This window comes from Mustela erminea, chromosome 1, assembly GCF_009829155.1.
Source record: "Mustela erminea isolate mMusErm1 chromosome 1, mMusErm1.Pri, whole genome shotgun sequence".
Classification (NCBI taxonomy): Eukaryota; Metazoa; Chordata; class Mammalia; order Carnivora; family Mustelidae; genus Mustela; species Mustela erminea.
Window position 1 is genome coordinate 185295215 of NC_045614.1, and position 24467 is coordinate 185319681.

Consider the following 24467-nt stretch of genomic DNA (forward strand, 5'->3'; position numbering starts at 1 on the left):
GAGTGGTCACCTAGTGGCACAGGTGAATGAATGCATGTGCTGTGTTCACCCACATTTCCAAAGGAGCTCAACTTCCTGGGAACAGTGAAGCAGTTGACAAAACAGGCAACATTTTTGTAAGCTTTATCAAGAGTCACAAAGGTCTTTCTGAGACCAGTTATTGTGGGAAGTACTGACGTAAAGTAGGTACCATCTAGGACAAGTGGCAGAGCACCTGAGTGCCCTCTGGCTGCACAAAGTGCCAGAAGCTGAAAAATGAGAGGATAAGTACTTATTATGCAATTCACAATTCCTTTTGTCAGACTAGAGACCAGATAAGAGCTTGCTTTACCTAGTGATGTTGCTTCATACAATTTTGAAAAATCAACAAATGATTTAGAAATTATTAGAAGGATTTGATGAGTGATTTTGACTGTAATGGGTATCTTGGATAATCAGATTTCCAATATATGTGGTTCAGTTTTTAAAGGTGTATTGTCTCATAGGGACGGTACCGATAACATATGGTGATTTCAATTCCAATTTAAATTAATTAAAGTGAAATAAAATTAAAATTCATTTCCTCAGACACACTAGCTACATTTCAAATGTTCAATAGCCCCCATGTGGTTAGTGGCTACCATATTGTATGGTGCAGAAACATTTTTATCATTGCAAACAATTCTCTCAGCAATTATTTAAAGATTAAAATGGAATATATTTGTATGTAATAACATGTATCAATCTATATTATTGTCACAATTGTTAAAAATTTAGTATATCCTTGTTATATAATTAGCATATCACTGCTGGAAATGATACTACTTCACAGTAAAGAATCTTCTAATATACATGATGTGATGAGCACTGAGTATTGCATGCAACTAATGAATCGTTGAACACTACATCAAAAACTAATGATGTACTATATGTTGGCTAACCGAATGTTAATGAAAAAAAGAATCACCTATATATTTTTAAAACAAAAATAAAGGGTGCCTGTGTGGCTCAGTGGGTTAAGCCTCTGACTTTGGCTCAGGTCATGATCTCAGGGTCCTGGGATCTAGACCTGCATTGGGCTCTCTGCTCAGCAGGGAGCCTGCTTCCCTTCTCTCTCTCTGCCTGTCTCTCTGCCTGCTTGTGATCTCTGTCTGTCAAATAAATTTTAAAAATCTTTAAAAAAAAAAAGCAATAATAAGAAGAAAACGTTTTCAAAAGTTGCTTTGTTATGCTGTGTAAATGTATCTACAAAATAACTGTATTCATTAGCAGAACTCAGAATCTATCACATCATACTTTGGAAATATTAGCAATTCTCTCTCTGAAAAACATTAGTCCTCAAAAACTTCTCAAAAACTTTCTTTTTCACCATTCAAATTACGGCCTCTGTGTTAAAAAGCTGTTGATCTTTATGACGGTCTAAATTAAAAAAATAAAATAAAATAAAGTATTTTAGCTATTTCTACATGATAAAAGCCAGTTGAAGTAGAATGTTTTAACCCTCACTAAAATACTTCGTAGCTTTATTAGAGAAATGTAACATCTGAGCTCTTTTCCTACTTCCCCGCTATAGATTTATTTTCTAGTTTCCACTTACAAGCATAACAATATGCACGTATTGTTATTTGAACATTAGTTATTATCTTACATATACTAATAAGTGATATTATATCTCCTAAAATCCTAATCATACTTTTTTTTTAAGATTTTGTTTATTTATTTGACAGACAGAGATCACAAGTAGGCAGAGAGGCAGGCAGAGAGAGGAAGGGAAGCAGGCTCCCTGCTGAGCAGAGAGCCCAATGCAGGGCTTGATCCCAGAACCCTGGGATCATGACCCGAGCTGAAGGCAGAGGCTTTAACCCACTGAACCACCCAGGCGCCCCCTAATCATACTCTTTTTGATATAATAACAATAATCTATTAAATCTCACAGGGCTAATAATCATTATCCAGATAGCCAAACTTTCATTTCCATAAAAATTATTCTTTGAAGTAATCCTGATTATAAATAATTTTCCCTTTTAGAGTTTAAAGGTGTATTTGTTTTTGCCATTCCTGTGTTCAGCACAAAAGAAAATAGATATTAATAAATTAACATCCTAACATGATATTTTTAAATCTTATTTTTAAAATCAGTGCTTTATTTTTATCAAATTCTGGTTTTTGAAAATTTTCTATTTTCCCATGTATTTAATTTTTTTCTTGATTCAATTTTTACCTCCTTTGGCTATAGAGATTATGAACCCTTTTATACAGAGTTTTTCAAAGTCATAATCACCAGGGATACAGGCAATAATGAATTAGTCGTTGGAGAGATAATCTAGAAGGAGAAATATCCATTCCTTTTTATGCTCTCTTTTTCTCTCCACCTTGATTTTCACCTTGATTGGTTTTGCACTGAAAGATTAGCAGGGCAAAAATGGAGACAGAATTCTAACTACTTTTTGCAACCTATATCAGAATTTCAATTTGGTGGGAAACATTAGTAGCAAAATATGCAATATTTTATATGCTTCCACGTGCCAGACTCTGTCAACTTTACATAAATTGTGTGGAATTCTTACAAAGGCACTGTAAAATAGTTTCCTTCCAGCTATATATATTAGAACACTGAAACTCAGAAAAAGATGTTAGGTCCTGTACCCAGGTTGACACAGCAAGTATAGAAGAACCAAATATTCACTTGAAAACCTGTCTTCATTTCTATAAGAGGGAATCCTCAACACATATCTACAAATTTCATTTTTAATATAAAATTCTTCAAATGCATTTGAAATGATTGCCGTATTTGTCCACAGATAATTGTTAGTTATCATCAGAAAACCCAGCATATTGTGTTGTCAAAAAAAATAAAACATACAAGCGCTAATTACTATATTTGAGGACCCTATAGTATAATAGCAGGAAGTTAAATAGGACACATCCTTGGCTTAGTTTAGGCTGAAAGAATAAGGACAGTGCAGTCTATATTTTAAAGAAAACTACCTTTCATTGGGATGCCTGGGCAGCTCCATTAGTTAAGCATCTGTCTTCAGCTCAGGTCATGATCCCAGGGTCCTGAGATTGAGCCCTGCATTGAGCTTCCTACTCAGTGGGGAGCCTGCTTCTCCCTCTCCCTCAGCCTGACACTCTGCCTACTTATACTCTTGGTCAAATAAATATATAAAATCTTTTTTAAAAATAAATAAAACTACCTTTCAAAATGCACTAAGGGGTGTCCGGGTGGCTCGGTCAGTTGAGCGTCTGCCTTGGGTCAGGTCATGATCCTGGTATATCCTGCATCTGAATCCCTGCTCAGTGGAGAGCCTGTTTCTCCCTCTCACCCTCCCCCCTTTCTTGCTCGCTCTCTCTCTCTCTGTCTCTCTCACTCTCCCTCAAATAAATAAATATATATTTTTAAATGCACTAATGGAAGGAGCTGAGAGTCAGTCTTAATCCCCTTCCTCATATTGAAGCCAAAGAGGAGATGGGATGTTGTAAAACAGAGGATTTGTAAGGATTCCTTTGCAGAAAATTCCTGTGACTCCACTCCACTATGTGAGAGAGAAGATAAATGTTTTTCCTTCACCTCATGTTAGAAGAGAAAGGCCTTAAGGAAGGACAGGGTTTAGTATGTTCCCCGTTCAGTTTCAGAAGCAGAGGCGCCTGGTTTCTAACTTTTGCTTGAGAAATCTAAGGAGAAGATGTGCTGCTGGGTCGATGTTGGGAGAGGAGTCAAGGAGAAGTGGCCCAGTGGGATCTGCTTGTATCCTGAAACTTGGCTACATCAAAGGTTTTGTGACTGTTCATCAATCAAACATGTGCTACACTTAAGAACATCCCAGCATGGGTTCACCTTAGGAACTGTATAACAGAACTAACTGAAACGGTTATACAACTCATAGAAGTTAAAGTCAATTTCAACTTTTCTAGGTGCTGTAGGAGGAGAAAAGCAACCTGTTGAATTAAGAGGGCATTTTCTATGGATGCAGTTAAGACATCTCTAGAAATGATGTATCTCTGAAAAATTCCCCATCCTCATACACAGGAAAGTGCCACTCAAGATAAATTCAGCTTTAATTACTCGCAGGACCTGGCAATTATGAAACTGCTGATAAAGCAAAATATTTGCTGCTTCTCTTTCTTTTTTTTTTTTCTCCCCCCAGCTTCAACTTTGGAGAAATAAAGCAGTTGAAAATTTTAGAGGTGAATAACACAAAAAGCAGTAAGTAACTATTTCCCTTTTCTGGACATCATTTGGCTAGGTTCAGTGTTTTTTACATGAGGGGAGGATATGTACATATAAAGTTGGACACACAGACTATTACAGAGGACTGAATATTTCAAATAGGGGACTCAAATTGTCATTTATAACCTCATGATTATTTTTATTAATTCTTATTAACCTTAAGATTTTTTTTTTAAGATTTTATTTATTTATTTTGACAGAGAGAAATCACAAGTAGATGGAGAGGCAGGAGAGAGAGAGAGAGAGGGAAGCAGGCTCCCTGCCGAGCAGAGAGCCCGATGCGGGGCTCGATCCCAGGACCCTGAGATCATGACCTGAGCCGAAGGCAGCGGCTTAACCCACTGAGCCACCCAGGCGCCCTAACCTTAAGATTTTGGCCTAATGATAGGGGAAGGAAAAAAAAATTGAATTCTTAAGTTTTTAATCCAGAGGCAAAGGGATATTGGAAGACAAAGTGAAATTACTTTATGGTTGAATTCTATGAGCCATATTTTTTAAAAATATGTTACAGTAGAGTTGGGTGAAAAGAGCATAGTCTAATCAGTTATATTCTATATTTCAATATTATCTACTTCTAAAACAACGCTGGATTAAAAGAGAGGTAATAAAATCATAGAGATCATTCCTATCCTCAACAGCTTATTTGGTTTTCTTTCTTTGTTTTTCCCCTGGCATGTGAACCAACCCATTTCAAATCAGGCTGCCAAGCAAATTCTCATTGTTTTGAAACAACTCTACTTTCTGTAAATATTTTCATGTTTCTGCCTGGTCAGGACTGAATGATTAAATTGTAAGCATGATTTGGAAGTTAGAGATCCGTGTTGCTTTGGAGTCATTTGCTAACATTTCAGGGAAGAGACATTTTCTGTCCTCAGAGAGGATTTGTTTACATTCCAGAGCAAATCTCTCTTTCAATCTCTCTCTCTCTCTCTCTCTCTGGGAGACGGGCAAGAGTCACTGTGCCAGCCACCCTGTATATGCTCTGAGTCTCCCGATGTTATGATTCCTCTCCAGTGGTACAACTCCTATTTGCTCATAGAGGTGACATGTAGGTCTCATTGTCTGGTCCCTTGGGAAACTGGATCATGAGGATCCAGTGCTATAAGATTAGTCTGTCAGCAAACACAAAGTCTGTTCTCTGATGCAGAGGTCTGGGGTTCTTCTACATGTACGTGTACAAGTGTGAGTATGTGTGTGTTTGAGAGAGAGATAAGAAAGAGGGAGAGATAGAGACAGAGAAGAGGTGACAGGCTAACTGGTTAGCTTGAAAATAGGATAATATCTCAAACCCTTCACAGCTTTGCACTTAATACTCTTACTCTAATATTTATAGCCGTCTCTTTCAGTCAGTTTTCCAGGCAAACCTAGCTAAGTACTTATTTTGATTCTATCTGTTATAAACCTGAAACCATTTAATCTGTTATATTCACTCCCTTAATCCTCAAACTACTTTTCGCTTTCCTGTAATTCCAACCCATGCTGTGTCCAAGTGTACCAGCCCCTACATGTTGAATGTTCTCCCGGTATCTACCATCTATAAAAAAGATGAACACAGTTCAAAATGGTGGCTGCCATTTTAAGGGATAAGCATATCACCTTGAGTGTTGCATGAGAAAAGAGAAGTAGATTTGATTTCCTTCTAAAGGAGATGAGGGGGATAAGAGTTGATTACTTGCATCACAATTTAAGCATAATTTTAAATGCTGGCTATTACTCCCATATTTCAGTTCCCCTTTTGATGGTAATCCTGAAACAGCTTGGATACCAAGGCACAGGGGCTGGATAAATGGTAAAATCAGCTCATTGTGCACAGACTTCAGGACATTCAGTTCTAATCCACTCATGGATTAGTTTACGTTGTTTTATATTCTGAACATTAGTTAGATTGAGAATCTTCAGCAGGGTGCCTGCTTTTTTGCTTCTACTTGTGAAAGCTACAACATGAGAATCAACCACTTCTATTTTGCTCTTGTTTCTACATTCCCTCAATAATGTAGCATTGCTGCATGGCATGTACCATAAATCCAGTCAGAGGGAGGGCTCATAAATGGCCACTTCAATAAGCAGTTACTTTGGCTATTGCTTCGCCACTTATTAATAAGGCAGAATTCTAACACCATATACTCTGATGCCAAACATTCGTCACAGGACTTAACTTTTTTTTTTTTTTTTAAGATTTTATCTATTTATTTGACAGAGAGAGAGATCACAAGTAGGCAGAGGCAGGCAGAGAGAGAGGAAAGCAGGCTCCCTGCTGAGCAGAGAGCCTGATGCAGGGCTCGATCCCATGACCCTAAGATCATGACCTGAGCTGAAGGCAGAGGCCACCCAGGTTCCCCAGGGCTTACCTTTTTGAAAGCAAAAGGGAATACTAATAATATTTCTTAAATTACTTCATGTTGACCTTGAAACACCTTATGTTTCAAAGATTGGTGAATCACACAAGTTGTCATTTGGCCCAGTTTTGCTACTTTGCTGCCAACTCACAATGGCTGTTTCCATCAGTAACTTCGCAGTTCTGTTTCTTTGTTTATCAAAGGAGGTGTTTGGAGATGATGAGGCTGTTCCATAATCTAACTTAATACGACCATATTTTTAGCTTTTTTTAGTTTTCTATTTAAGAAAAAAAACATGTATCTATACTACCCAAGATTAGATACTTGCAGATTTGGGGGTTTTGTGTATTATTCTTGTTGTTTTTACTCTGACATTACTCCTGAGAATTAATCAACTTGTGAAGAATCATGCTATTTTCTCTAGAAGATCTATAGGGTCTTAGTTGGTTACTGATCTTTTATGCTATCCTTTTTTTTTTTTTAATCATGTCATGGATTGTTAATGAGTTTCTTATTTGTCACTCTAAGAACTCAGTAATAAGGAGAAAAAACAGATCTAGGAACATTAAACACAATTCCTTCAGTGAACAAATTCATAACACTCCTCCAACTTGGTCTATATCTTAATTCTTAATTTTTAATTCTGTGTTCTCCGGGCTATATCTTTCCCACAATTGCAGAGATGATCAGCTTATCGACATTGTTCTGTTATCTGTGAAGCAAAATACTGCTTTCTGTACTTCTCATTGAGAGAGATCAGAAGCTGACGTGCAGCAAATGCCTGACATGTGATCTTTCCTACTCCATTTACATATACCCATCTGTGTCTCTTAAGCCACGTAAGTATTAATGCAGATTTTCCAGATGCTAACAGTGGATGAAAGGTTAGTGAAGCAGCAAAGCAGAAGGCGTTGTAAGCTGATTCCTCTCTAGGCAGCAGCCTCAGGATACTTCTGCTTTGGGACTTTCATACAGGGGGAAAAATACCAAAGGAAAAAGAAATTAGAGAAATAAGGAAGAAAAAAATAATCCCACCTGTCTGTAGTCAGCACGGATTCTATACATATAAAACCATTCTTTTTTTTTTTTAAGTTTATATTTTCTTATTTAAGTTATAAAAAAAAAAACTTCTATAATTTCTAGGTATTTATTGTATAATTGTATAGTCAAGAAATATTCCACTCCCACTCTTTCCCCTATGCTGTTAAGCAAACACAATTGGTCTGATATGTCTCTTGTGCCGATGGCTTTCCAATCCAATGTGGTAGGTCAAGCCTACAATGCCTCCTTCTCTCTATGCACAGCACAGAGTTTAGGCTAGGACCAAGTTGAGAGCTCCAAAAAATAGTTCATGTTGTTCTAGAAAACAAAATTATTTTTAAAGTATTATTATGTCATAAAAATACAGTTCTGTCTTTAACTTCTTTCAAAGCATTTCCATAATTCTCAAAAAAAAAAAAAAAGAGAGAGAGAGAGAGACTGGATTTCTTCAAAATCACTGCTGGTTAAAGCGAAGGAGGCTTAAAGTAGCTGCCATTATCCTTGCAGTAGGAGACAGACTAACCCTATGTTCACTTGGATTAGGTTACTGGGTAGATTAGCAAAGAAGATAAACTTCAAACACCAAACTGTGTTTTTTTTGCAAAAAATGAACAAGTAAGTTATTCTTTTTATTTTTTAGAATTTCAAATGGGTCTGAAAATGAGTCTTTAGGCAATACAAACTGAATATCAAGTTTACACTTTAATTACAAAGACACAGTTTATGAACTCTGGCAAAATGCATACAAATAATTGATATATAAATAAATATATGTAAATATATAAATGAATGCAAACCTGTTTGGTAACAATTCAAATGAGCTTAATCTATTTTTTGGTAAAGATGTGATAGTGAAGATATGTTTTCAGCAATTGTTATAGAAAAATGTGTACAGTTTAATATTTTACCATTCAGTCTTTTTTAAGTGGTATCTATAGCTTTAAAATAATAATGGTGTGTGAATTTCATTTTTAAAAGCATGTTTATGTTATATTTTGCTATTCAGTTGCTACTCTGTTCTCTGTATATATAAATATCAATATAACTATTTAGGGAAAATATCTCTTTCTAGTTAGATTCTCTAAATGTCACACTGCACATGGCATATTGCTTACCTAACTTTCGTTTAGACATTGAAATGAAATTGTTAGTATCTATGCAAAATGGCAAAAATAGTTGGTGAATATCGAATATCAAAAATCAAAACCTAAATATGTGAATATTCAAAACCTGAATTGTGAATATCAAATATCAAAACCTCAAATATCGTTTTTTTTAAAGATTTACTTATTTATTTATTTATCTGTTTATTTGAGAGAGAGCATGAGAGAGAGAGAGACAGGATAAGCAGGCAGAGGAGAGAGAGAAGCAGACACCCTCTGAGCAGAGAGCCTGTCAAGGGGCTCAGTCTTAGGACCCCGAGATCAAGGCCTGAGCTGAACGTGGACACTTAACTCACTGAGCCACCCAGGCACCCCTCAAATGTCATTGCTAATTAATAGTAAATTATATAAGCAAACTAGAAATGTTATCTGCCAGGAAATTTAAGAAAGCTGGATTGTTTATACTTACTTTAAAAGTGTATGTTAAATTTTAAACTGTGGAGTTTTTGCCTGTACTTATAAGGAAATAAAAGACCAGGGACACTGACAGACACTGAGATGGGATTAAATATTCTATTCTGTGATTCAATCTTTATATCTGTAAAATTTAGACTATATTACTTGAACACTAAAATTCTTTTAAGATGTAGATATTTAAGAATCTCTATACTTAGGATATATCTTGATTAGACTTCATTGAATCATCACTATAAAACAAAAAAATATTCTCCTAATCAGATACAACAAATGTTACATCATTTTCATTATAAATTAGTGCTCAGGATGAACAAGTTATGTAAGGACATTTCTCTAGGATTATGCCATGGGTCCAAGTTACCATAAGAAGCAGTAAAATGTAAGAGATATACTAAAGTCTCACCAATTCAATGCTCACATTCTCAGTTTTCAATCCCAGCTCTGAGCTTCCAGGCTGAGTTATAAGAGGATTAAACTAGAGTTCAGAAGTAAAATGCTAAACATGGCATCAACACTTAGGGTTTAAAACAAGCAAACAAACAAACAAACAAACAAAAACAGGAAGGAAGGAAGGAATAAAATAAAAGTTTTATTTCCCCCTTTTTCTGTTTCTCTGCCCCTGCACATTATTTCCTAGTTTTCACCATGAGATTATCTTCTATGACCACCTATAATTACAGCTCTTGATGTAATTTTTTTTTTTTAATTTTTCTCTCCTTGTCAGCATCTGCTTTAAGGAATGAGTCAGTTGAAAGAACAATTATTGACCTGATGATAACAACCTCAGTCTGGCCACTATGTCCACATTTTTAATCCTGTCGATATTCTCAAGATATGGAATTTATTAACAAAGTATTAGACAGTTAATACTGAATAGAGTTGGAATAAGAGAGAAAGAAAGGATGAATTAACCCACAGATTGACATCTTCATGGATTGCAACCTAATCATTTCTTAAGGATATTTCTCAAAACAAAATCAACACTATGATGTGCCATATTATTATTCTAAAATTTTGATCTAATATTAGTCCAATTTATTTTCTCATATTTTGAAAGCATATTTATCATAAACTAGTGCTATAATTTTAGTGTTGTAATTTTATTATAAATATCATTTTACTATAATTTAATTAACAAATATTTATACTTTGTTGAAGACAAGCTCTTTATAATTGTTTCCCTTTTTTGGGCTACATCAAATAATATTGCCACAAATATTTTTCAAATAGTTTCTGATTATGCCCTTTATATGTAGCGATAGGAAAAAAAAAATCAAGTGGAAGGGTATGGACATTTCTAAATCTCTCTACAAATATAGACAAATGGCTATCCATAACTTATATACTAGTATAAAGTCACCTACAGATTAGTACAAGTAGTTTTATCATTTTCTCCTGTGAGTATATATTATGTTGCCATTTCTTAATTCAGGTGGGGCATAAATTTTAAGTAACTCTAAAAACCTTTGCATTTTTTATGTAATTTGTTAAGTGTTTTTGTCCTCATTTCCATCACAGAATTTTCCCTGTCTTAGTGATTAGAGTTTATGTACTTTTATTTATGTATGTTTCAAATATCTATTTCTAATTTACCATTAGTGCTTTAGATTAATTTTAATGTTTAATATTTAATATTAAGACAAGTGAAATACAGTATTTAGGCAAATACTTTTCAAGCCTTTATGTATCTTTCTTTTGTGTTTTTGCCTCATATTGATACTTCAATCTGAAACTCTGCAAAACAAATACCCCAAGTCACTGTAGCAAATTAAATTTGTCTTGGTCACCACAAATTTAGTGATCATATCTTCAATATTAAAATTCAAAGATAAGATAGAAATTTATTTCATTTCGACTTTGAAATTTTTTGCTTCTTAAGTTTATTAACAAAAATGTTTTTTTAAAGTACCAAGGTCAGCTTTAGATAATATAGAGGTAACTTCTTACACTCTTCTTCACTTCCCCTCTTCAGTATCTTTCTTGACATCTCCTAAACTGATACCAACTACTCATTTTTTCAGAATTTATTATTTTATTTTAAGATTTTATTTGCCTATTTGTCAGAGAGAGAGACAGAGCACAAGTGGGGGGAGCAGACTTCCTGTTGAGCAGGAACCTGAACTGGGACTCAATCCCAGGACTCTGGGATCATGAACAGAGCCAAAGGTAGAGGGTTAACCAACTGAGCCACACAGGTGCCCCAAGAATTTATTATTTTAGGAAAAGTTTTGGGTTCTCAGCAAAATTGAGAGAAAGGTAGAGAGATTTCCCATGCACCCTGGCTCTAGGACATGCTTACCTCTCTTTTACCATCATTCCTACCAGGTGGTATGATTATTACAATTGATGAAACCTACAGTGACAGATCGTAATCATCCAGAGTCCATAGTTTATATAAGAGTTCACTTTTAGTATTGTACATTCTATGGGTTTAGACAAATGTACAATGGTGTGTATACATGATTATGATATACAGAGTATGTTCCCTGCTCTAAAAATCTTCAGTGTTCTATCTATCCATCCCTCCTCTGCCTATCCCCAAATTCTTGTCAACTTTTTTTATCTTTTTATTATCTTATAGAATATTGCCCAGAGTATTCATACAGTTGGACTCAGATACTGTGTAGCCTTTTCAGATTGTCTTCTTTCACTTTCTAGTGTGCATTTCTGTAGTTTGAAAGTTATATGCCTAGATGTAGGATTTATGTCTCTTTCTTTCTTCCTTCTTTCTTTCTTCTTTTCTTTCTTTTTTTGTTTTTTTTTTTAATAGTTTTTTTGATATTATCCTGGTTAGTGTTCTCTGAGCTTCTTTGATCTATAGATTGGTATCTGATATAATATGGCAAAATTTTCAGTCACAATTGCTTCTAATATTTCTTCTGTGCTTTCTTTTTATTTCCCTTCAATTATTCCCATTATGTGTGGTTCACCTTTTATAATTGTCCCTTAGATGATGGCTCTCTCTCTCTTTTTTTGTTTTTGTTTTTGTTTTGGTCTTTCTTTTTATTACTTTTTTATTTTTATTTTTTTAAGATTTTATTTATTATTTATTTGACAGACAGAGACCACAAGCAGGCAGAGAGAGAGAGAGAGGAGGAAGCAGGCTCCCCGCCGAGCAGAGAACATGACGCAGGGCTCGATCCCAGGACCCTGGGATCATGACCTGAGCTGAAGGCAGAGGCCCCAACCCACTGAACCACCCAGGTGTCCCTCTCTTCATTACTTTTAAGTTTGGGAGGTTTCTTTCCATATATCCTCAAGCTCAAAGATTCTTTCCTCAGCCATATCTAGTCCACTAATAAACCCATCAAAACCATACTTCATTTCTGCCATAGTGTTTTGATCACTACCGTTTATTTTTTCTTAGAATTTCTAAATCTCTGCTTACATATTCCATATTCATATATGCTTTCTACTTTTTTCCCCCAATTAGATCACTTAAGTTATTAATCATAGTTGTTTTATACACCCAGTCTCTATTTCCAACATTTCTGAGGTGTTTAATTCTGATTCTAGCTCTGTCTCTTCAAACTATGTTATCATTTGGCATGCTCTCTGATTTTTTTTTTTCTTGATAGCTAGACAAGGTGTACTGAGTAAAAGGAACTGCTGTGAATAGTCTTTTGTAAGGTGGTAGTGACATGTGGGACATGTGGAAATGTTCTACAGTCCTATGATTAAGTCTCAGTATTTTAGTGAGCTTATGAATTCACTGGACTATGAACTTCACAAATGTTTCTCAGTTGTTTTTGTTTTGTTTTGTTTTGGTTTAGTTTTCCCCCCAACTTATATGGGACAGGATGACTACAATGGGTTAGAGTTGGGTATTTCTCTTTCCCTCTATCAGTTAGGCTGTGAAAATACCCCAGCAAATTAGGCTTTGGTTAACTAATTTCTCCTGAGGGCAGGGCAGGTTTTGTTAGGATGATCAGAGTGTTCTTTCATACTTCACTGTGGGTTGTTTTTTGTTTTTTTTTTTTTTTTTCCCCTTCCCTTGCTGGAAGCCGGAAGGGATTTTTTTCCAATATTGATTGTGAGAACCTGGTTGAGCTCCTAGACATAAAACACACAAAAGTTTGAAGGCAGCCCTATGATCTGATCCCCCTAGAGTTTTTAACTCTCAAATTTGCCGGCACTGAGCCTCCATCAGTTTGTCTATTACAGTTCAGGTTTTCCCCCCGACACTGGTTCCCCTGGTGACTTCTGCTTATGAGCCTCTGCTCAAGTTTAGCCTTGACTCCCTATAGTCGCCTGCCTGTCTCTCCAGTCTCAAGGGCAGCAGATTGTCTTGTATCCTCACCCTTCTTATGGACTCAAAAATAGTTGTTTACTTTTCTGTCTGTTCAGCTTTTTACTTGTTCGGAAGGAGTAGTTATATTTCCAAGCCACTTTTATGTGGAAATGAGAACTAGAAGTCTTTACTGTCCCTTTGTGAGCACAGAGTCAGTCAAAATCTTCATGTCCTGGGACAAATGGGATATGGAGTGTATAGTTAGCTTACATCTTGGGGCTTTTGACTAATACATGTCTTTGCAAAATCATCTGAAACCACTTTCTACCTATGGAATTGAATGTTCAGGTATTTACAAATAAATACATACCATATTTTCTTTAATTATAGAAATAAAATACATATATAGATTTGGGGAAAATATATGCTTAACAATGCAAAAATAATATCTGTATAGCTGTACACTTAGACAATTTCTTCTCAAAACCAAGAGTAGTCACATAATCACTTAGAGATTTTTTTTGCTTTTATTCTTTCTTCCTTCCCAAAATCCATCCTTCTATTTGAAAAAAATAATAATAATTCGTATTTATTTTTGCACATGATATTTTTAGAGATTTTGTTCATTTATATCCAAGTGGTCAAAAAAATGTACCCTGGCAACATTTATTCAAAAGTTGTCTGTCGTGAGTGGTTTAATTCTAAATCTTATCACATAATATGAGCTATATCTAATATCCCTTTTCAGAGATTTTTACTTGTGAAACTTATCCTTTTTTAAAAAATTAATTTCAGGTGTGCAACATGGTGATTTGACAAGTCTGTATGTTATACTATGCTCATCACAAATGTAGCTACCATGTGCCAATTTATAATGCTATTACAATACCACCGATTTGGGGGCTCCTGGGTGGCTTACCATTAAGTGTCTGCTTTCGGCTCAGGCCATGATCCCAGGGTCCTGAGTTTGAGACCTACATTGGGCTCCCTGCTCAGTGGGGAATCTGCTTCTCCTTTTCCCACTCGCCCTACCCGTGCTCCCTCTCTTGCTATATCTCTATCAAATAAATAAATAAAATCTTTTTTTTAAGTACCATTGATTTTATTCCTTATGCTGTACTTTTTATCCCCATGATTTACTTATTCCACAACTTAAAGCTTATAATTCCCATTCTCCCTTCACCCCTTTTTGCCCCATCTCCTTCATTCTTTTCTTTTTCTTTTTTTAAAATTTTAATTCAAGTATAGTTAACATGGAGTGTTGTACTATTTTCAGGTGTACAATATAATGATTAAAATATATCCATACATCAACCAATGGTCATGACAAGTGCACTTGCTAATCAACATCACCTGTACCACTCACCTCATCCTTTTCTTTTTTAAAAAAAAATTATTTATTTATTATTATTTTAAAAATTTTTTTAATTTATTTTTTTTAATAAACATATAATGTATTTTTATCCCCAGGGGTACAGGTCTGTGAATCGCCAGGTTTACACACTTCAAGCACTCACCATAGCACATACCCTCCCCAATGTCCATAACCCCACCCCCCTCCCCCCAGCAACCCTCAATTTGTTTTGTGAGATTAAGAGTCACTTATGGTTTTTCTCCCTCCCGGTTCCCTTCTTGTTTCATTTATTATTATTTTTTAAGATTTTATTTATTTATTTGACAGAGAGAGATCAAAAGTAGGAAGAGCAGCAGGCTGAGAGAGCGGGAAAAGCAGGCTCCCCACTGAGCAGAGAGCCAGACGGGGGGCTCTATCCCAGGACCCTGAGATCACGACCTGAGCTGAAGGCAGAGGCTTAACCCACTGAGCCACCCAGGTGCCCTGACCTCATCCTTTTTTTATAGAAGTCCATAAGTCATCTTTAAATGAGTTATATCATATATCTATTATATAGAATAAGTGTCTCATATCTTCAATTTTTTTAGCTGTTTCTCTCTATTAACTTTAGATTACTATTTTTTAGTTAGAATATATTGCTATATTTTTCAAAGTATTCATTTATTTTGTTGAAGGATTTTTATGTTATCATCTGTTGAATTCTGGTTAGAAATTTATCCACACAATTCTGGTTGGTAAAATAATTGGCAAATTTTCACTTTATTGTGTTCATTATGAGGGTTTCTAAATATTGCATTGATTCTTGAGTGTTGATTCATTGTTAGGTTTTACATTATAAAATTTAGTTTGCTTTACCATTATTTTTCCCCAAGATTCAAGAATTGTATTAAAATTATATTCTGTGCTATTTCTCTTTCCTTCATTCCTTAAAATTATTTTTTATTAGCCTGGTAGTTTTATTCAGTATTAAGGTTTATAAAATATTTTCTTTAGAACTAAGTCCATTTCACTATATTAAAAATATTTTTGTGTTCTGCAACAATTTTTGTTTTAAATTCCTCTAGTATTACTATTTCATCTTTAACTTTATGCCTGTATGCATTTGTTTTACTTTTGACTTTTAAAAACTTTCTGTGCGCCTTCAGTTTAGATCTATCTTTTGATAGCATCATATTTTCCTATTTTTTTTTTTTAATTTTCTTGGTCAATAATAGTAGAACATTGAAAATGGGCTTTCAGGAATTCTGGAAAACCACAGGCATAGATTTTTTTTTTAAAGATTTTATTTATTTATTTGACAGAGAGAGATCACAAGTAGGCAGAGAGGCAGGCAGAGAGAGGAGGAAGCAGGCCCCCTGCTGAGCAGAGAGCCTGATGCAGGACTCGATCCCAGGACCCTGAGATCATGACCTGAGCCGAAGGCAGCGGCTTAACCCACTGAGCCACCCAGGCGCCCGGCCATAGATATTTTTGAAAAACAACTAGTCATGGATTCTATTTCTTCCTGTGGGAAGATAATGTGAACTTATTATGTCTGAAATTCTTTCAGGGAATAGGACATAACCATATTCATAAGCAATCCCTTAAAGGAAGCACTTAGGTGTTTAGTGTAAATTCTTCCAGAATCATAATTTAAGTACCAAGAGGTATGATAACAATGAAGATTTCTAGGAGTGTGAAAACTTCAGGTCGTTGGTCACACTTAGGGAGTACAAACCAAAAGAAACCACCCAGATTATGTTGCATCTACTCTTATTGTTTGTGAGCAAACTGTTTCTCAACTGATACTATATTATTATATTATATCATTTTTGAATTGGAAACTATATGAACATGCAATGGTTGGATATAAATGGTTTCTTCCTGCCAATTAGGAAACTGCAAAAATTCTGAATTATTTGCAATTACTCAGATTACTTATATGATTTGGTTTTATTTTATCATGTTATCCTTTCTTGATATTTCTTGGACTGTATAGATATTTTTATTTGGCCTTGTCTTCTTCTCCTTTCCTCCTCCTCCCACTCCCCTTCCCATCCCCTTCCTTCTCCTTTATGTCTTCTGTGTCTACAAATCCAGGAGACACTACTACCATTTTAATTTTAATAGCAGGCATGTGTAATTATTTGTATTAAAATTATGAATCAATAATAGTATTGGGTCCCATAAGGGCATTACATTACTAAGAAGTCTAAAATTATAGACTCCAATAAGGCAAGAACTCATATTGTAACTTCCACTATAACACCTAAAATAAATAAACAACAACAAAAATAAATAACCCGATTAAAAAATGGACAAAGGACTTGCATAGACATTTCTCCAAAAAGATACATAAATAAATGGCCATTGAGCACATGGAAAGAAGGTCCACCTAACTTATCATTAGAAAAATGTAAATCAAACCATAATGATATATCACCTCATACTCATTATGATGGCTATTCTCAAAAACAAAACAAAACAAACAAAATCCAGGAAACAACAGGTGTTGTTGGAGATGTGGAGAAATCGGAATCCTCTACATACTGCACGTAGGAATAGATAATGGTGCAGCTGCTGTAGAAAATGGTACGGTGGTTCCAAAAAATATAAACATAGAATTACCACATAACCCAACAATTCCATTTCTAGATATGTACTCAAAAAAACTGAAAGCAGAGAATCAAAGAGATATCTATGCATCATTGTTCATTGCTGCATTACTCACAATAGCTCAAAGGTAGAAGCAATCCGGGTGTCTGTCTCTGACAAATGTGTATGTGAAATATAGTATATATACATACAGCAGAATATTATTCAGGCTTGGAAAGAAAACATTCTAATATATGCAATAGTATAGATGAACCTGTTATGTTATCTGATTACACTTATATTGATACACTTATATGATAAACTTATATAATACACTTATATTTGATTTTAGAGAGACAAGGCTGAGTGAAGGTGGCCAGGGAGGAGGGGAGAATGGGCGTTATTATTTCATGGATAGAGTTTCAGTTTGGGAAGATGAAAAAGTAAAGATGGATGGTGGTGATAGTTGTACAAATGTGAATGTATTTAATGCCACAAAACTGTACACTCAAAAATAGTTTAAAAGATATATTTTATGTTATGTATATGTTTTCATTATGTTATGTGTATATATATATATGTTTTCACAATAATATACAAATATATATAACATACATAATATATGTTATATAATACGTTATATTATATATATATGTTATATGTTATATAATATGTTATATAATATATATTTATGTATGTTATATATTTAAGTATGTATATATATATCACTTGGTATTTAGGTAGAATTAAATATATGATCATAGGCTCTAGTCAAATTTCTGGTTTCTGACAAAAAACCTGTTTATTCTGATTTATGGACAGAAGAATGAATTCTTGGTACTTCCTTATTCTCTTGAGAAAATACGGTGGAAAAATCAATATTTAAGTAGTCTTTAATCAATTCCTTATTGAAAAAAAATCATGGCTAAAATGTGTCAACCACACAATGCATGATTTCTGTGGCTTTTCCTGACCCAACCAATTCCTTTTCCTAACTTTGCAACAATGGATGCTTTGTGCTCTTGTTTTTTCCTGCTGCTAAAAGGTATGTGGCATTTATGATAATTATAGGGGTAAAATGAATATTTAAAAGGAAAAATGGAGGGCATTGGGGGTCAAAATACTCTTAGCCACCTTAAAAGTAGTTTTCAGTTTTTTATTGGTAAAGACTGTATCAGAAGTAAATGTGAATAAGATTTTATTGTTCCCCTTAGTGTCCTTCCAGCCGTAGTTCTAGCTCTTCATCAAGGCTAAAGGGTGAATCCTTATCAGCTACAATGGACTTAGAAGATAATAGCTTAATTTAGGGTAAAGTTACGGTATTTTTCTAACACATTGTATTTCACAGTGGGAAGTTGTGAAGAGCTGAGCTATAAAGCTTATATAAATTTATTTCTTTCCTGATGCATTTTATCTGAATAGATCCTTATTTTAAAATTAAACTAGAAGGAACTACCTGCTTGACATGATTTTTAAAATAACAAAAAATCAACAGTATTTTGCTATAATAACTTATTCTTAGAACTTTTGATATTTACCAATTATTTACCTTTAATCTTATTTTCAGAATTCATGTTATGTGTCAGTATATTGGGAAGGATTGTTGAAAGTAAGTCAATTCCTGGGCTTAGAAAAAGATGAACACTTTGTATCTGTATATAGAGGTACTGCATTTATGGCATAATCTTCCAACTTGACTATTGACCCTTGAAAAAAAACTCTGAGAGAGCTAAGATTTTCTGTAGGGATACCCTCACATTTGGAATTTTTAAGCCATATTTAAAGATTAATGATTTTCTAAAAACAAAATAAGGTTCTATATACCCAAATAATTAAGGTGGGACTGCCACATATATCATTTATCCATGAAAATATGCCTTCTTCACATCACTCCTCTTGTCACCAGTATGACGCTGTATGTGGGACATGATCTGATCCTTCTCTTTATTCATATATGCATACTTTGCCTTCTTTTCCTTTTGAACAGGCATTGTAATACACTAATCCATGGCTAAACTGAAAAATGTAACAATAGATTATTTGCTATCCTTTAGTGGGTCACATTTTAATCAATCCTGTAGCAGGATTCATCAGTTCATGCGTTCATCAGTTAAGGCATCAGTTCATGCGTTCATCAGTTCATGCGTTCATCAGTTAAAGCAAAACCCCTTGTCCTGTAGAGCTGGGAGAACGGGCATCCCTTGATTCATAGCACATGGGGAGCTGCCACAGTCTAGCTTCCCACTCTGAAGCTGCCTTTTGAAGAGGAGAAACATTAATATTCTCCTGGAACAATAATTATCACCTTCTGCCAATACAAATACAAATGTGCCGTCCTGCTATTCTGAGTCTGTAACAATACCTTGGACACTTGTAAGACAGCTCACCTTCCCACACGGAGGAATGAATCAGATTCACTGTATAGAGGTGATTATCCTTTTCTATATTTTGCTCTACTATCATTTAAGTCTAAGGTTATCACATATCCTCCCTGTCATTTTTATGTAGGAAATCCTCAGCGATAAGTTGACAAAGTTTGACAACACATTTACCTCCGTGGTTACTATCATTCATTCTACTGAATGCTCTGTCTTTATTGTGGAGATATATAGGTAATTGCCTCCTTCTGGAAGATTTTGCAAGATAATCTTGCAGATATTGGACAAAAAATCACAAATGAGATTTCCTTGTCCGAACCACCTGCTCTCTCAATGTTACTTTAGAATCATCCCTTATATAAATATGACACTTTTTTAATATTTTACAGAATGCAAACTGGTAGATGAGATCTTCACAAAAATTGGAAGCAGCATATTTGAAACAGTTGTAGTTATAGATTTTTAAAAATGCACATAGAATAATCATTAGGTTGAAAAAGAACACAAAATATTCATTTCATCCTTATCATTTCTGAATAAGTTTACTTTATTAACAAACTTATAAGTTTTTAATAAAGCAGTAATTTTGAAAACTTCCTTAGCTTCTCTTACTGTTAAAGCATTTAGCAACATAAGAGTTGAATGAAATGTAGTTACTCTAAATAGCACATCATTTCAAATATGGCTATTTATTTGTTATCTAAACAGACTTCTTCAAGTAGCTTCAAGGTAAATGTTAGAACATATGTATTTCTAACCTTAGCTCTTTATTTTATTTCACACATTGTATTTTACCTACTATAAAACAATCATAACATATATTCTAGCTCTTGGAATCTCAGAGTTGCATTTTAAACTCAGACTAATATTTCTATCCTTTGTGATCAAAATAATTAGATGGACCAGTTCTTTGTTTGCCTGAATTTTTTGATGATTTAGGGTAATTGAATGTTAAAATAATTAAGTCAGTTTTGTTAAAAGCTAAATCCCACTATTAATGTAACTGGTAAATAAACTGAGAAAAAAATTTCTCACTTGTTGAGAGAAACTGAGTTCATAAGGTTCATTGTGGGGATTAGGTCTCAAAAAGTTCTTTTCCATGTTGAGAAAGAAAGACAACATGTTTCTACTATCTATCTATCTATCTATATATATATATTTTTTTATAATATTGGTGGGAGTATGTGTGTTTTATTATATTTTTTAGTTCAGTTTCATGAATGGAATGTTATTATAAAGTTATAATAAACTTCTCTTAGCTTTCTCACTCAAATGACATCCCCTTGAGACTTGTCCACCACCTGATAAAATTGGGCCTAATCTCCATATTTATAAAGTAAACACAACCATTTGTTTTTTCCCACCCCACACCTATCACCCAACCAGAACTGATAGGGTAGGGACCAAAATCAATATAAGCCAATCAGATTGTCTTTCCAAGTAAATCAGAATTAGAATCCTGCTACTTAATGCCAAGTCCCATGACTGAGAGATCAGAAGGTAAAAGTAATCTGGGTTAAAATGATATTGAAAAGAGAGTCAAAAGTTAAGCAGAAGTAAATTGAGAACCGTCACTATGAGACCATGTGAAGGAAAAGAAAAAGTAATTGGATCCAGATTCTCTGGCTCCTATTTCCTAGATGTATTTCCATTCCTTTTCATTTCCTCTTGTTCTCTCTTGTGCAAAAATGTAAGTTTATTTATTGCTTTATAATAATTGAACTGCTCATTTTTTTTAATAATGGCACAGATCATAGTCATGACAATTTGTGGTATATTTTATCACTTTTTGCTTAAATTTCCATTTTTGTTGAGTAACCATTCAGAAGAATTTTTTTCTTTCATATTTCTCAACCTTCTACCTGACAGTGATTAAATGTCAAAGGTTCCTGACATGTTGCTTGGTATTGAAAATGAAGCCTATGAAGCTGATGGTTATTCCAGTTATTTAAAAGATTTCCACTTGTGAGATTTTCACATAATCCAGTCAGGTAACTTGTTTTACAAATTTCTGCATTTTTTTTCTCACTAGAAAGTTCTTGGGTTAATCTTGACATCCAGGTGTAGGGCTGTTTGTCATCCACACAATGCTTTGGGACTTTTCTCAGAGTCTGGATTTTACAAATCCAAAGTAGTTTGGCTTTCAAGGCTCTTAATTCTGCTATGATTTTCAAAAGACTATCTGACATTTTATCCTTACCAATACCAGTCTCCTCTTGAAAGCAATGCTTAGAGAATTCTGCGGTTACTCCCAGAAGCATTGATGAAGTGTTGGTGTTGTGGAAGGACTCAGGGAATGGAGAATAAATATCATCTCAAGAAGTTATCTTCAGGGCGCCTGGGTGGCTCAATGGGTTAAGCCTCTGCCTTCCGCTCATGTCATGATCTCAGGGTACTGGGATCGAGTCCAGCATCGGGCTCTCTGCTCGACAGGGAGCCTGCTTCCTCCTCTCTCTCTCTGCTTGCCTCTCTGCCTACTTGTGATCTCTGTCAAATAAATAAATAAAATCTTAAAAAAAAAAAGTTATCTTCAAGTATCTTCTAGTGGATGTATATCATTATAAATTTGTTCAGACCCATAGAATGTGCAACATCAAGAGTGAACTATGTAAACTGTGGACTCTGGGTGATAACAGTGTGCCAGTGTAGGTTCACATGCGAGTCTGGTGGGATATGTTGATAATGGGAGATGCTAAGCATGTGTGGAGGCAAGCGTTATTTATATGTGAGTTTCACTACTTTCCATTCGATTTTGCTAGGAATCAAAACTGCTTTAAAAGTAAAAAAAAAAAAAAAAAAAGTAAAGTATAGTAAAAATTTAATAGACTTAATCTTATCACTAAAATTAAATGCACTCATCATAAAGCACAGAGCCTGGCACACAGTAGTTATTCATTCAATGTCTGGTGGTAGGCTAGAGGCATAAACAAATTGATGGATAAATTAAAGTATAAATAAAGATCAGATAAACACAGGAATAGGTTCAAGAAACAGTCAATAATTTTAGTAATGAAATAAAAAATTAAGTATTTTATTTGTAAAAAGTAAATGGACAGACCACAATAAAAAAAGAAAAGAAAAAAAGATAGGGTAAAGTAGAAGGAAGATGATTCAGTATAGCATCTTTCCTGGTGAAGATGTTTAAATCTGTTTCCCAAAGCCAAAAAAATAGTAGGTGACATTAATCTGTATAGATGTATTCCACTCAAATAATTTGTATCATTAAATCTAATTCCCAAGTAGCATGAGTTCAGAGATTTTCATTTTATATTTAACACAAAGTAGAACATTCTGAACACAAACACACACACAAAAAGTAAATGGACAGAGTAGAAAAAAAGCGCTCTCAATAATTTCTAAAACATTATTTCATTTAAAAATGTGTTATTTGATCCAAATGGTCTTCAAGTCCCTTTCCAACTTCAACAGTTTGTTATCGAATTATACTTGAATTTGGGTAAACAGCAGAAAATTGTAAAACAGATGTAAGTCTTACTCTCTTGAACTTTTAATTTTGTAAAATATTTTAATTTTTTAATGCATTCAGTATTACAGAATTAAGTTTTACTCGGTGGATATAGAATACATGAAGATGATCATGGAGAGAACTAGTGCTGGCAATGAAGATGGGACAGAGAGCTGAGTTACATCATTGTTTCCTTTTGACATACCTTGGTAACTTGCTATAAAAAGAACAAATAAACTATTACCTTCTTTTCATAAAATCACCATTGAGGAAGCCCTTTCTGTAACGCATTTCTTCTTCTCTATCATCCCAGCAGCATGATGCATTAGAAGATCCAAAAGAAATTATGTCACGTTGGCAAGAGTATCAAGACCATTCCACCTTTAAGGAGAGGAGGACAAACATATTGTGAACCTATGGTTGAGCAACCAGTGGTCATTGCCACTGGAAACAGCAATGAAAATGTTGCTAACAGCCAGTATCAAACACTGTGAAGCCGGTGTTGTTTTATATGCATACACTAGTATTGAGTTCAAGTCTTTTTTTTTTTAATTTGTTTATTTCTTATATTTAGAAATATGCCTTACAAACTTCTACATGACTGGATAACGAATACTCTATACGTCAGGGCTTTTTCTGATTTTCAATCACAAAATATTGTTTTCCTAGAATTTTTTATATTGAGATTAATGCATTCTGAGACTGAATTGACAAACAAAAAATTGACCATTATAGTTCCAAAGGGTAACTATTAATTTAACTATTATTGTTCATCAACTGAAACCAAATTGAAGCATTTGCTCTTCAGTAAAAAAAGGCATCCATGTCTTAGTTTGCCACACTATCCCTCAAAATTCAGGAAGGTTTGTTTATCTCTTAATTTTATAGCTTTACCCTGAATATTCTACCCCATTTTCAACTCTTTTTATTCATCAGTTTTTCTCAGAATATTTTGGTGTATCACATTCTTTACAAACATTTATTTTTAGATCCTAATTTTTTCAGAGCTTGTCTATTTTCACATAACTCCTAAATTTATCTTTCTTCTGTCATATTTTTGGCCTTTTCTATTCAGTTCAAAATACTGAGCTGCAATACAACATGTCAGTAAGGCAATAACTTAAGCATCTTTTCTCTTTTCTATCATTTATTATCTTTCTTCCTAAAAAAATTAATTTTACTCTATCCTTAACCTTAAAATCTACTCCTTTATAAAGCAAATTTAAAAATATATGACTTTTTCCTTATCTCCCAATATATAATTTCCTTCAGTAATTTGGACAGTTTCAACTCTGCT